This window comes from Cervus canadensis, chromosome 7 (genome assembly GCF_019320065.1).
Source record: "Cervus canadensis isolate Bull #8, Minnesota chromosome 7, ASM1932006v1, whole genome shotgun sequence".
NCBI classification, from domain to species: Eukaryota; Metazoa; Chordata; class Mammalia; order Artiodactyla; family Cervidae; genus Cervus; species Cervus canadensis.
The window spans coordinates 5,278,831-5,293,805 of NC_057392.1; the positions used below are offsets into that span (position 1 = coordinate 5,278,831).

Here is a 14,975-nt window from a genome sequence, read left to right on the forward strand (position 1 = left end):
TGAAGCTTTAGAAGAAAAACTGCATTTCCTCTTGAGGCTCTTCTGTCTTCACCCTTAGCTCCTCTGCCTGGCAATTCCTATAATTTACTCATCTCAGGTGACATCTCCTTCGGTCAGCCTCCCTCCTCATGAATTTCTAGTCTGGGGTTCCAATCTTTATTGTCGCATGCAATATTGTGCATTTGTCCACATTTCTATCTTTCCTATTTGCTCCTTGAGTTTAGGGACAGTCTTGGTACCAATGCATTGTTGATTCTGACAGTAAGGGAGCAGAGAGGCATTAGCTCCTCAGGCCCTGAGCAGCAAATGGCTTAAATAACATATTGTTCTTAGAAAGCTACCTGATTTAAAGCTTCAAAAATCAGACCTGGGTGAACCCAAATTCTACTCGAGAGAAAGCAAAATTACTAGGAAAATAAAAATAAATTCCTGTTCTTTTTTTTTTTCCCCCTAGCTTCCTTGTAACCTGGAGGGTTCTCAAAGTATATTTCATGGATCTCTGGGTCTCCCAAGACCCTTTCAGCAAGTTCTTGAGGTCAAAACTATTTTCATAACCACACTAAGATGTCATGTGTCTTTTTTACCGTGTGAACATGTGCACTAACAGTACAAAACCAAAGATGGGGAAAATTTCCGTAACACTCGGATTAAGGAGTAATTAATCATTTTATTAAATGTGGACCCTTGAATATACATCTTTCTATTACTGTGTGTAAAATCGGAAGGACACACAAAACACATCTGCTGCATGATGAAAAATGATGGCTGCCTTGAGAAAAAGCATTGGTGTTTCCTAGAGCTCTGAGTCAAACTTACCAATTTTTTTTCATGGAACATCATTTTTACTTGAAAAAAATTACTGATAAGATAAGCCATAGCTATTCAGATATGGGTACTCAGGCAAACATTTTCTTGAAAATGAAATAAGTGAGTCTGTCATTTCAAGGAAGCAGCCATCTTGTTGCCAGTAATAAAATCAGACTGGAGCAAAAAACAGAATTTTGGAAAACTTGTATCTACCACAATGAGCTCAACACTCCTCAATACATAATGACTTTTCTGATGATGTTGGTGGTGACGTTAACGAAAATGATTTTTGGATACTGAGTAATGAATTTGGAAGATATACATGGCTCAGTAACCAATATTTTCCAAATGACCAATGCATATTACCAAAAAAAAATCATGCATGAGCTAAAAGGTATAAGAGAGAGCCATGTATTTACATGTAAAAAACTACAGAAAGTTCACTGATATGGATTCCATGTTGCAATTAACCTTTAAGAAGGTCCTACTGGTAGATACTGGAGTAGCATCAAAGAATATCCACAATTAACTAAAAAGGTTATTTAAGAAAAAAAAAAACTTCCCTTTTCCGATTACCTAGCTGTGTGAGGCTGAATTTTTTTCATATAGTTCCTAAAACAACATATTGCAGCTGAATCCAGAAGCAGATTTGAAAATCCAGCTATCTTTCTATTAAGTCAGGTAGTAAAGATATAGTATACCTTTGAATAGTACAGGTTTGAACTGCTTAGATCCACTTGTACACAGATTTTTTCCACTAAATATGTACTACAGTGCTACATGATCCACGGTTGGCTGAACCCACAGATGCAGAACTGGAGGAAGGGATATAGAGGAAGGGAGATTTTGTGGATTTTTGACCCAGTGCAGAGTCTGTGTTCTATCTAACTCCTGTGTTGTTCAAGGGTCAACCATATTTGCAAAAAATAACACCACTCTTCTCACTAATTTTTGCTTTAGAAAATAGTTATTTTAAAAATAAAAGTGTATCATTTTACCATGTAATTGGGTTTACCATAGTCAATTTTTGCAAGTTAAGAAATAGTTTTTAAATTCTCGTTTAAAATTTTGAATGTAACTCAGATAAACAAAAGCTCTTTGGGTCCTTAAAGATGTATAAGAATGTAAGGGGGTCCTGGGAATAAAAAGTTTGAGAACCACTGCTTTAAGCAGTAAGAAAATATTCAAAATCATACTTAAATAGACGACTCAGAAATTATTTCACTCAATAAAATGAATCACATGTAAGACTAAATGATTCAAAGTGTGCTAAAATACAAAGCATAAATACCCAGGAGTCAGGAGAAGCCAAGGCACAGAGAAACAGATAGACACACCCACGGTCACACAGATACACACGCTTTACAGCTGTCTTTAATTTTCCAAGCCTGAAGTGACTGCTACCTATCACTTGAGCGTGAGCATGGCTGTAAAAGCAGTTGGGCCAATAGTCCCTTCACACTACACTCAGGTAAAAACTGCTCCTCGATTTGCTGCCTATATTGTTTGTACAACCTATCATTGCTTGAATCTTTGCCTTCAAGTCTCAAAGGCTGGCTTGGTCATAGCATTCTGTTTGCCCTTAGAGTTTATTCATTCATCTACTAAATTAGCCCCCTCCCATTATATCCTGGATACCTGTTCTGGGTTTGAACTTGAAAACAATTCTTGGCAATGATCTGAGCAGCCTAGTATTTCCAGCCTAATTAAATCTTCCCTTCCCCAGGTAGACAAGGCAATTTTACTAAAGCACAGAGAAGTCAAAAACTTAAAATGAGAGTTTCCATAAAAATTTTAACTCTCCCTACGTAAACCAAAAAAAAAAGAAAATCTTGAAAAACCTCTTTAAATTGTTTAACCAGTGTAACTATTATGTAACTTTATAGAGCTTGTTAATAAAATCTGGTATACTTTTATTAGCAAGTCTTTAAGACATCACAGATGGAGAGTGAAGTAATCCTGTCCAGTCTGCATTCTTAGCGAGAACTTGAAGTCACTTACTCAAGGCCACACTCCAGGGCCAGACTGAATCCCATTTTTCTGTATCTTCTGATCAGAGGAAAAGGCCAGGAGCCCTCTCGCAGCACCTTGGCCACTCAATTCCCAACGTACACAGTAATGAAACTGAATCAACCGAGCAACTTTCTCCTCTTTCTACTGCCGTGCTTCTATAAAAAGACACTTAGAAATAAAACCGAACTAAAAAAAGAACACACTGTATTAGGATACTGACCTGGAATCACGCACAAGTCAAATTCACAGTCTATTTGGGGCCAGCGCAAGGCCCATATTGAAGTAGAATCTACTGCATGGACCTGCTATTCTCTGCGCAAAGTGTTCTGACAAAGGACACCACTTCGGTGATCCGGGTCCACATCCCACACACATCTTTGCAGTGCCTTTTCTCACAGTCACGTTGGGTGACTACGTCAGACCTCCTCACGTGACGGGGTCTTAGAAACACATGCATCAGATCTCGGAAACAGATTACAAAACAGAAGCCCTTTATGGAGTTCAGCTACGTCTAAGAAAAGGAAAATCCTCTCACGTTGCCTTCTAAATGCAGCCCAAAAGGAGCAGAGAAGAGCGACATTTATCAGACTTTCATGCATTTAAGCTATCAGATTCAAGAAGGTGTAGCATGACAAGGGAGGTTTGTTTTTCATCTGAAATTCAGGTGGTTGGAAAAGGTAACATCAGGGAATTGCTGGAGTCCACTCAACAGGGAGGAAGCTTGGCTTGAGCCACCTTTCTTGAATATATTGTTGTGAAAAGGTAAACATTTGGTCTCCAGACTTGTAGTTGCGTGCATATAGATTGTGAGAACAAGTATTATCAGATAAACGAGTGATGCAATGTGCCCGGTTAAATATTTCAGGTTGCTTGTTTGGAAAGATGAAAGGGGGAAAAGGTCCTTTGTTTCTTTTTTTTTTAAATCCTTTTTGAAACACAGCAGTGTTTACAGCAGGTAGCCCTTGGGTTCATCTCACGATTGAGCTTGCCCGGACACCCGTTTGCTTAAGAAAGCTAGCAAATGTACTTGGAGACTCTTATCTCTAAAGCCCTGAAGTGCTGTGTCCGTTTCTTGTCCTACCAAATTCCACTGACATTCAGAGGTGCTAATGTGAAAAGCAATTTTAAAACTCTGAATGCTGTGGGAACTGAGTTACCAGAATGACCAGGACAGGGGTCCCATCCCCTGGAACTTCTCATTTTACGGGTGAGCGTATGATCTACAGTTGGTTTCAAAAGCCAAATACCATTTTCTTAAAGGCCTACCTGATTGAATAGCCCCGTTCCTCTCGGTTGACTGTGACCTGTCAGGGAGGATGGAGGGAAGAACTATTATACATTCTGGCTTCTGAGCAAAAATGAGCTTCCTGCTCATTGCAAGATGGGTTATCCTAAAAAAAAGGACAGAGACCGACTGTTGCGTGGTGTTAAAACTATCTAAATCCACCTGCCATTGCACCCTTGTTCTCCACCCCTAGCTCCCTGCACCCCAGCTTTCTAGGGACTCCTGCAAGACAATGAATCACAGTTTGCATGGACTCTTCCTGGATGAACCAGAACCTGGGCAGAGAGGAATGAACCAGGTAATGCACATGAAAAGCACCACACACAGCGCTCAGCACACAGCAGGGCTTCAAAGAACACGGGTGAGAATCAGCTTGAGGACTGAGTCCCAGTTCTGCTGGGACGTCCTGTCCTGCGCGCCTGTGACTATGAACAGAACCACTTAGGCATGCAATGCGCAGGGTGGTCTTTTAACTGCACAAAGGAGATCAAGTCAGGCCCTGCCTAGAGCCCTTCAGTGGCTGTCCCCAGATGTTCGGGTGGAATGAAGATCCCTCGCTGCGGCCTGTGAGGCCCTGCACTGTCCACGGGTCCCCCTCTGCTCACACTCTCCCTTCGCTGCCACTCTCTCCCAGTCCAGTTCCAGTCCTGCCCAGGGGGCTGGCTCACCCCTGCTTTAGGCCCAACTCAAATGGCAACTCTGAGGGCCCACCCCATCTCTCTATCTGCTCCCGCCTCTACTTGCCCTCACATCACCTTCACGCTACATACTTCAACCTACAATTATCACAAGTATTTGCCTGCTTGTTTGCTGTCCACTGTGTCTGCCAGAAAGTAAACTCCAGGAGGGAAAGGACCTTGTTCGTCCCGTTCACGGCTGTGTCTCCAGGCCACAGGGCACGGTGGACACTTGGAAACTATTTGAAAGCAGAGACTCACCCTGATGAAAGAGCCACCTACACTCCTGACCCCACTTATCTGCTCTGCTTTTTCTTTTCCACAGCACTCACAGCATCCCCATACACTGCAGAATTTATTCATTATTGACTGTCCATCCGCCTGCTAGAAATTTAAGCATCATGAGGACAGAAATCTCTGATTTTCTGCACTGATGTATCTTAGGCACCTAAAACAGTGCCTGATACATCGCAAGTCCTCAAAATATTCATGTACTAAATGAATGATCTGTACTATAAACAGTTACACAGTCCTAAATCAGCATTATGTATGGACAGGCACTGTATATACTTCGAATTACAAGGTTCATCTACGTGAATTTTCCCAATCAATTTTGAATAAAACTGCTTTCATCTGATACATTTCAGGTTGTAAAACACTTCACATATTAATCTATTCAATCCCCTTCATAATCCCGTGAGGCAGACACATAAAATGGAGACACCACTACCAACTCAGGGTTAAATGCATGAACAGAGTCAGTGCTCACCACACGGAAGCTGCTAATCTCAGGCCCACGGTACAGATTGGAAACGGAACCCAGGGCACTGCCCTGCTCACAGCAGAGTGGTAACTGCTGATGCGCGCAGTACCCAGCCCCCCTCTGCAGGCTACTGCATCACGCATGGGCACAGAGCCGGAGGGAAGTCGGAGCAGCTGACTCGCCATCTCCGAGCACAAGATGGCTCTGCACCAAGTCCAAGCTGCAGGCGGGTGGTGCAGGCTCACCCCTGAAAAGCCCGAGGCAGGGAACAGACCCGGGTGGACTCCAAGAGCTAGGGCTGCTCGGGGGGTAGCCTGGGCCCCACACCCAGAAGTCACTGAAAAACGCAGCCTGACATGAAGCAGAGTGTGCCACAGGGGTCCCCCGAAAAACCAGCTGAGGACTGGAGCTCAGGCAAGCCGACCCGTGACCATGGATGGGAGTTACCAGGGCAACCTGCGCATTGCCAGAGGATGAGCCTCAGGCCTGGGACCTCTCACGGCTTCCCCGGGTGTACTGTAATGGGACACAAGGCAATTGCAAGGTGCCAGCTGAACACACAATCAGTCAGTGTCTGCCCCACAGCCCAGAATTTACTAAACAGCCAAGGCTGTTACACCACACTCACATGTAGCCAACTTAAGATTTTTAGTATTAAAAAAGAAAAGTCGATTTTTAAAAGTTTGTTGCCAATTCAGTCCAAGGATGTGGACTGAATCCATCAGGAAGATGAGTTTTCATGTGCCTCCTGCCACCCCCCACTTGAGTATTTAGACTTATCCTTTCATTACAGGCCTGTGGATGATACAATCTCAGGGATCATGAGACTCAGGCTGGCGGCCTGTCAGTCGGGATAAAGCATGAGAACCAAGGCGATGAAGCACCAGGGGAGGGTTAGGAGAAGAGAAGCTGTGGGATGGGCCGCCTTTGGGAGGGAGCCTTTCCATGACAGTGAAAAGAATCTCCTGGCCAATATGGAGCTGAGACACGGTTAGTGAGGCTCCTTAGAACCCTAAACCCAAATTCCAGTATCTTTACCAAGGCTTAGAAGGTCTCTGTGATTTTACCTCATTTCCTGCCACTCTAACCCTCACCAGCCCTCCTTCTGTTCCTTGAATATGCCGAGGATCTTCCCATCTCGGGGCCTTTGCACATGCGGCTTCTGAAGCCAAGAATGCCTTTCCAGCCCAGGCAGCAGCCTATCCTGGTCTCTATCCAACAACCCATTACCCCTCAATCAGGTTTACCTGTGCTATATTCTTCAGCATACTCTTCTTTCACAGTATATACTATGGTTATAAGCTTCCCAGGTGGAGCTAGTGGTAAAGAATCCTCCTGCAACGCAGGAAACACATTCTTGATCCCTGGGTAGGGAAGATCCCCTGGAGGATGGCATGGCAACCCACTCCCATATTCTTGCCTGGAGAATCCCATGGACAGAAGAGCCTGGAGGGCTACAGTACATAGGCTCACCAAGAATCAGACACGACTGAAACGACTTAGCATGCACACATGCACTGTGGTTGTAGTTATGTATTATTTGATAAATGTGTGCTTTACCATAAGAGTATGAATTCTGTGAAGGCTGAAACTATTTACCACTATCTACCACAGTTTCCTCTAGCTCTCAGCACCACATTTAGCATATAACACACTGATAAACTTTTATGAAGTAAATGAAAAAACAAAAAACACCCAGACAATAAGCTCTCTAGAGCCCATCATACCTGGCACTGTTAACCAGGCTTTCTGGATCCAGAGTTAGGTCAACACAAATTGCCCTACTACTTGTCACCGATACTAAAAGGTTGAACATTAAGAAATCAAAAAGTCTGACACTGTAAAAGGAAAAACAAAACACACACACACAAAATCAACTCTGCCGGTCTAAAACTGGAGCTGGGTAGACAAGCAAGGGCTGTCCACTGCCACAGTTATTACTGCTCACACAAGTTAAAACAACGAAACACAGCTCTGAAGCACCAAAAAACTGCTTACTATTATTCCTTGGGCTCAAAGAAAGGAAAAGAGTATTTCTTTAAGCTCTAATGACATGCTTTGTTCTGTTAAAGACAAAACAACAGGCCCAAAATGGAGCTGCTTATGCTATGCCCCATGTCATCAAACTGGAACTTACTTAAGAGTTTTGGCTCTCTCTGCAATGCAATCCTAAACTAGATATCAGCTTAAATCTGGAATAGACTGATAAGCATTAGTTAGGTAATCTGCCTGACAATTCCTGTCATGCCCTATAAGGAAAGGAACCTTGCAATAACCAACCCACCTTTTTGCCTAGTATAATTTCCTTGTTCTGTTCCCTTCTGCCAATAAAACCTCTCACCTTGTGTAACTCTTTGGAGCTCCATTCTGTCTGCTAAATTGGATGCTGCCTGACTCATGAATCACTAAATAAAGCCAGTAAGATCTTTAAAATGTACTCAGTTGAATTTTGTCTTTAAGCCCTAAGCATTTGGCCTTTGTCTCCTGAGTGCTTGGATGAACTAGCAACAAACTTTTAAAAGTTAACTTAAAAAAAAAAAAGCTAAAAATTGAAAGTTATCAACACGGGGGTGCAGCATAAAGTCCAGCGTTGGGTGTTTATAAAGACTCCATTTCCATATCTCTGCTCCCTGCAAGCACTCCCAGGGGTGTCCACTTTCTGTAACCACTTTTCAGTTCCTTCCAAGGTCGTTTCCCTCACTCAGCCTCCTCTCATGATATGCTGATCAGAAGAAGGGTCTGGGCTAAGTGAAGCACAGCTGGGTCTGTGGCCTGCTTCTGGGTCCTATAACCGTGGATGATTGTGTTTCCTGGTACACTCATCTGTGACCCACCCCCAAAGGCATACACAAGCCCTCTTTGCCCATCAGGCAACCAGCAGTAAGACGGAAGGGGCATTATAATGTGAGCTTACAGTGGTGGTCCCATGCAGAACTTGCCCATCGGACTCACCTGTGGAATCTCAAAAAGAACAGGAGCCAGGGGACACTGCTGATGCTGAATCTGTTTCGGGAACAGGATCTGGGTAGGCGGGGGTATTGCATCCTGCTGAAAGTAACCCAGGTGTGTTGTGCACACAAGCTGGCCCACGACTTCTAACTGCCCTTTGAAGAATCAGGTCACTGCCTCCTGTGTGTGTTGGAGGCCCTCTGGGCAGCCTCCCTGAGAGCTGCTTTAAAGTGACATTGACATTCCAGCACACGCGTGTCAGCGTCCCCCACTCATTCACGGGACAGGAGGAAGCTCGCCCAGACACGCCAGCCGCGTGCTATGCCCCCAACACCACACGAGCACGTCTCTGAGCCCAGCAGTGCTCTACACACTCCGTACACACCGTCCCGAGGAAGCCTCGCAGCAACCTTATTTTGAAAATGAGACAACTGAGATGAGAGAGGCTGTGTAATTTGACCAAGGTCATTTAGTTAGTGAGCAGCAAAGCTGGGATTAAAACCTGAGCAGGATGACTCAAAAACTACACTCTCCACTCTACGTTTGGAGCACCAAAAAATGAAGCACTTAGCTTTTCCTGGTATCAAAAGCTCCTATGCTCATGACCCCAGCCTACCAACCAGTGTGTGGGCGCTTAGCAATTGGTAGCCTGGATGTGAGCGGGGCACCACCTACAAGGGGACAGGTTATGCCCTATGGTATGCTGTGGGGTGGGGGTCTTGGGGGGACTCATAGCCTGCCCACAGTTTGCTTGGCCCCAGGCAGGTACCCTACTAAGGGCTCCATCCCCCTGCCAGAAGGGGCTGTATCCCCCATATGCACAATGATTCTATACAGATTATCAGATGGCCCTGGAGTGAACACTTCAGGTAATTCAGAATTTTCCATAAATTTCTACTTTTAATTTATTTTCTTTAAATAATGTAAGATTCAGGGGCTTCCCTGGTGGGCCAGTGGCTCAGATCTCATGCTCCCAATGCAGGGGGCCCGGGCTTGATCCCTGTTTGGGGAAATAGATCCCACATGCTGCAACTAAGAGTTCAAATGCTGCCACAAAGATCAAAGACCCTGCATGTCACAACTAAGACCTGGGGCAGCTAAATAAATAAGTAGTTTTTTTAATTTTTAAAATTTTTTTTTAAATGTCATTTTAAAAAAGTCATCAGAGTAATAGATGACACTATTAAATAAACATTATCATTTTGGTCCACTTCCATTTCAAGGTAATATTTATCAAATGTCTACCACCCTCCAGTTATTGAGTATAACACAAGCGGCTACCACAAGAAGTGGGCACAGAAGGGGTATAGGGGGGGTAGTTAAAGCTACTGACTAAGAGAGCTGAGGGACCCCAGAACACTGTATTAGTCCACTCATGAAGCAGGGTTCTCCTGAAAAATAATGTGGGATACAGCAGACCATGTCCAGTCTGGCAATGTGGCTAAGAAGCTGAACTCTAGTGTCAAGTCTGGCTCTCATCACGTTCTGGTTATGACCTTGGGCAAGCTTCTTATTCTGCACCTCAGCTTCTTCATGTGCAACATGGAGCTAATAATAGCATCTTATCAGGTTAAAATGAAGATTAAATGACAGTAACCATGAAGTGGTTGGCTTAATGTCTGGCACAAAGTCAAGCTTAATAAACAATAGCTATTATTAGTATAACTATTACCAATTAATTATTATTAGTGGTAAATATCAGTAGGAACAAGTATTACCAAGTCTTGACCACAGGCCCCAAAGACAGGGAATGTGAGATTCTTCAACGGTAGGGACAAATACTCTATTTCATTGTGTACCCGGAGTTCCCCCATCCTTCTCACAGTGCTTACCACCCTAGAGGGGCTCATCAACTAAGCATCTTCCTAATGTCAAAAGCAGTTATTACATCTGAGCCTTAGCCCGTATGTGGGCATTGAGTTGCAAGTATCATCAAAATGATTTTCTTTTCTTTAGTTGCATCATATGTTAGCACTTCTAAACCTATGGAAGAAAGCATTGGCATCTTAAATAAAAATTATTCAAGTTGGCTGTTAGCAAATTTTTTTAGCAATTAGTAAAAGCTCGATAGGAAGGAAACTAAAATAATGTGTTTAAGACAAACAATCTACACATTTATTTTGTGTGCACTTGTCTTTTTAAGTCAGAAGGCCACTCAACTTTTGGCTATAAAAACAAGGCCTGGTACTGGTCGTTTATTGGATCATGTGCTTGTTTTATTTCTTGGCCATTTGGCACATAGGATCTAAGTTCTCCAACCAGGGATTGAACCCACATCCCCTGCAGTGGAAGCATGGAGTTTTAACCACTGGACTGTAGGGGAAGTCCCACATGTTTGTTTTATATGGTGAAATTCTTTTATTTCATAAGAAAGCCTTCCTTCCCTTCATCATCTCTCCTATCTCTTTAGTCTCTTGGCAGACCACATTTGCTCCTCTGCCCTCACACCAAGGGGATTTTTGCAAGGGTAAAGTCTTAAGACCTCCTCTCTCTCACTTTAAACTAGGAACCTAATAACAGCAGTTTGGTTATGATTTATTTTAGAGAACATTTTGATGTTCTGGATTTTTCATTTAAAAGTCTTTTTAGTTTATGTCTCAGTTTAATGGATTCATTAGATTGTGGCTGATTCAGTGAAATTTTTTTTGAAAATCTGGGTTTGATCTGGGGTTTTGCACATTTATGTGCTGATTCTGGATTTTGGTTCAAGCTGCTATTGAATTCCCTGATTAAAATTTTTGACAACTGTCAGAACGAGCCATTTGTTCCAAGCTTTCTTTTTCTCGGTCCCCGAGCTGTCCTTTCTTCTCCTGTGGAGTCATCTTTATCCTCAGAGGGCAGAGCAGAGCCCCTGCTTACACACTCCTGGGCTCAAACTCCAGTCCTGCCACTTAGTAGCTGCATGAATTTAAACAAGTTAATTAGCATCTCAAGACTTGGGCTTTTTTTTTTTTTAATCTATAAAATGGATAAAATAGTGCAACTTAGTTCTTAATAGGATTAGAAGGGACAATCCAGATAAACCGTAGTATCTCAGTCTATTGCTCTTTTACACCCTGATAATTTTCCATGAAAATTCCAGAAAACAAAACAATCCCAGCAACTCTTTTCTTTAGCTCATCTCATTATGATAATAGCAACCAATTTAACGCCTGTTGGTTGAAAGGGTGTTGGAAGCAGGGGGTCATTTTGTAAGTGGGGATTTCCCTGGGGCTGAAGTGGAGCAATGAGTGGCCTGGAGAGTCCCCGGCTTCAAGGGCTTCCAGGGAGCCTGGGCAACTTAGCTCTGGCGGGCCGGACAGGCAGGAGTTATGGGACTCAGGTCAGGCTGACCCTGAAAGTAGGGAAGTTAGAAAAACATACTTGTGGAAAGGAAGTACAAAAATAAATACTCAGCAAAATAAGGGACTGTGGGTAACATACTGTGTGTTAGTCGCTCAGTCTTGTCCGACTCTTTGTGACCCCATGGACTGTAGCCCACCAGGCTCCTCTGTCCATGGAATTCTCCAGGCAAGAATACTGGAGTGGGTTGCCATTTCCTTCTCCGGGGGATATTCCTGACCTAGGGATAGAACCTGGGTCTCCTGCATTACAGGCAGATTCCTTACTGTCTGAGCCACCAGGGAAGTCTGTTAATATGGGTATAGTAATGTAATTAAAAGAACACTTTGAAAGAACAGGTACATGTATCATAATATAGTATCAATAAAGCCAGTAACTATGTGTTAACAGGTGCAAAATCAGTGATTCTGCTATTTGGGGGAGCCCTGCATGCCTATTACACATATTTCTACCAACCCAACTATGAAGAATAAGCAGAGAAAAAGAGGTTGGGTTCTCAACAACCGGGGAGAGCTGCTACCCGCCGAGTGGCCTCTTCAGGGCCACAGGTCGCTCTTTTCAGCCTGGTAAAGGCATTGAGCAACACTGCTCTCAACCATCATCTTAGCTCTGAATAAGATTATCACTCAGTTTCTTCACATACAGAAATACCAAGAACAACCAGATGGCCAGTCTCACCATTATTAGAAGTCAGGGCTGGGGAAGGCAAAGCATTTTTCAGCCCCAGTGCTCCGTTCCCTATACACCTTCAATCTGTTCCATCCTCAACTTGTGGAGAAGGGGGCCTTGAAGCACAACAGGGCAAGTGATGCTCTGAGTGGCAATCAAGGCCAGCAAGAAGGAGAGGGGACAAAGCAGAGTCCTGGACCAGGAGAGGTGGGGCTGGACACAGGATATGGGAGAGGGAGGCCAGAGGGAAGGGGCCTGGGGCTCCTTCCTGAGGCCTCTGTACTGATGCCTCTTACCCTGCTAGGAAATAGGACCCCAGGAGCTGTATACAACACCTTGGAAGGTCTGGCTTACTGGGTCACTGAACCTGCCCACTCTACTCTCCCAGGTGTCAAGGGCATAGTAACAGGGTTATAGACATAAAAGTAAATTCCCCAAGGCAGACCCTCATGCTGAGAGCAGGCAGTTTGTCTAAGGGATCAGCCCCTTATGACCCGTGAGGAGCCTTTCCCAAGGCAGCAACTGTTTCATGATTGTGTCCTGAAGTTCTTTTCCACTTGATGATTGGACTACATTCCCAGTTCCCAGTACCATGTCCACAAGATGGTGCTGAGTCCACACCAAGAGATGCTCTTAGGTCCTAAGTCACTGGGGATCCAGTCCCCAAAACCTTTCTCAAAATGGGCAGATGAAAGAATTTCATTTCAAAATAAATAGACGTTGGGTGTTTTAGATAACAAAAAGTAGAGAACAAGCTTCTTAGTGGAGCATGCCTTCTAACTCCTTCTTCATTTGCTACAGATGGATTCTCAAGATTCTTCAGACCAGGGGTGGGGACCACCCCACCCAGTGTGGGAATTTCCTCCTTAGAGGAGCAGTCCTCACACGAAACCCTCAACTGTGACCTCTGCATGCGACAGCCCTTGGACGGTTTGCACGTCCCTTCCCAGGGCTAAACATCTCCAGTTCCTTCAACTGGGCCCCGCAAAGAGAATTTTATAGACACGGAACTTTAGATAGTTTGGTCCAACCCTCTCATTTTAGATATGAGAAAATGGAGGCACAGAGAAGTAGAATGACTTGCGTAAGGTCTCATGGTATCACTAAAACAGGTTTCCAGATTTCTGGCTCCATACACCTTAAGCATATCACCATACTCCTCAACTGGCGGCCACCAGACCTGCTCACTGACGCAGGACTTGACTTCCCCAAGCCTCAGTCTCTTCACATATTAACTGGAGCAAATCATACAGACCTCGTGGGCTGCTGGGGGGATTCAATGAGAGTACCAGGTGGTGCTAGTGGTAAAGAACCCACTTGCCAACGCAGGAGATGTAAGAGATGCGAGTTTGATCCCTGAGTTGGAAAGATCCCCTGGAGAAGGAAATGGCAACCCACTCCAGTATTCTTGCCTGGAGAACGCCATGGACAGAGGATCCTGGTGGGCTACAGTCCATGGGGTTGCAAAGCGTCAGCTGTGACTGAAGCAACTTCACACACACACACACACACACACACACATACACACACACAGGCACCCAGCCAGGGCAAGTACATAGCAAATAGTGAGTGTGTGATAATTGATTTTATTTATAATATGCAGACTCTTTTTTCGGCATGGAGTTCTCCTTTCTGCCTTTGTGTTCTTCTTCTTCCTTGGCTTCCCAACTTCCAAGGCTGAATTTTTAAACTGATCCTCAAAAATTCACGTAGTCTTTCCATGTAGCTCAGCTAGTAAAGAATCTACCTACAATGCGGGAGACCTGAGTTCTATTCCTGGGTCAGGAAGATCCCCTGGAGAAGGAAATGGCAACCCACTCCAGTATTCTTGCCTGGAGAATCTCCTGGACAGAGGGAGCCTGGCGGGCTACAGTTCATGGGGTCGCAAGAGTCAGATACGACTTAGCATTATCTTTCTTTTCTTTCAAAAATTCACTCATTCTCGTGAAATGTAATTGTGTTCCTTTGGTCCATATTTCTAGTCTGTTGGAATATTTCAGAAAGACAATGCTATCTTAAAATATACCTACTGATTCCTTAAACACGATATGCTGACTCCTCCTTCAGAAACTTCCAGGTAAGTCTAGGGTGATAAAGTCTGTGAAAAAAGGCGCTCTCCTCTGCTCTCCTCCAGACTGGCAGAATATGATCATTCTTTTTACCCACTCAGACTTTAACATCAGGACTGTTATACTGAAGACGACTTAGAAAATATTCTTCAATTTATTAGAATAAAAAAAGATAAAGCTCAGTTTCATCTAAAGGAGGAAGGAAGGTTACAGCCGCGCTATCAGGAAGCGACCCTGACTCTGCGAAGAGAAGCTCCGGTGTGTTAATACACTAATATGTTTGGATGGAGACACTGGCACCTCAGGGTAAGTGAGCTTTTACCCTGAGACTGTAAAACTCCAGAATTGCTGGGGGTAAAGTTGTTGGGAATAGACTATGAGCTAAAGAACAAGATGGCAAG

The 14,975-nt window shown here is 44.0% G+C and overlaps 1 protein-coding gene across 16 annotated transcripts in view; it reads right to left on the bottom strand.

Moving 5' to 3' along the window:
* Positions 1 to 14,975, bottom strand: part of ZBTB38 (zinc finger and BTB domain containing 38) — a 77,535-nt gene that overhangs the window by 12,549 nt on the left and 50,011 nt on the right. For 4 of the 16 annotated variants that reach the window (XM_043474247.1, XM_043474242.1, XM_043474249.1 and 1 more), the window contains one exon: positions 4,087 to 4,124. The exons of 8 other annotated variants lie outside the window; for them this stretch is intronic. The gene's annotated coding sequence lies outside the window, so the exon portion shown is untranslated. Of the gene's footprint in view, positions 1 to 3,040; positions 3,462 to 4,086; positions 4,212 to 14,975 lie in introns of those variants that run through there. 4 more of the 16 variants (XM_043474245.1, XM_043474253.1, XM_043474250.1 and 1 more) reach the window with 2 other exon arrangements.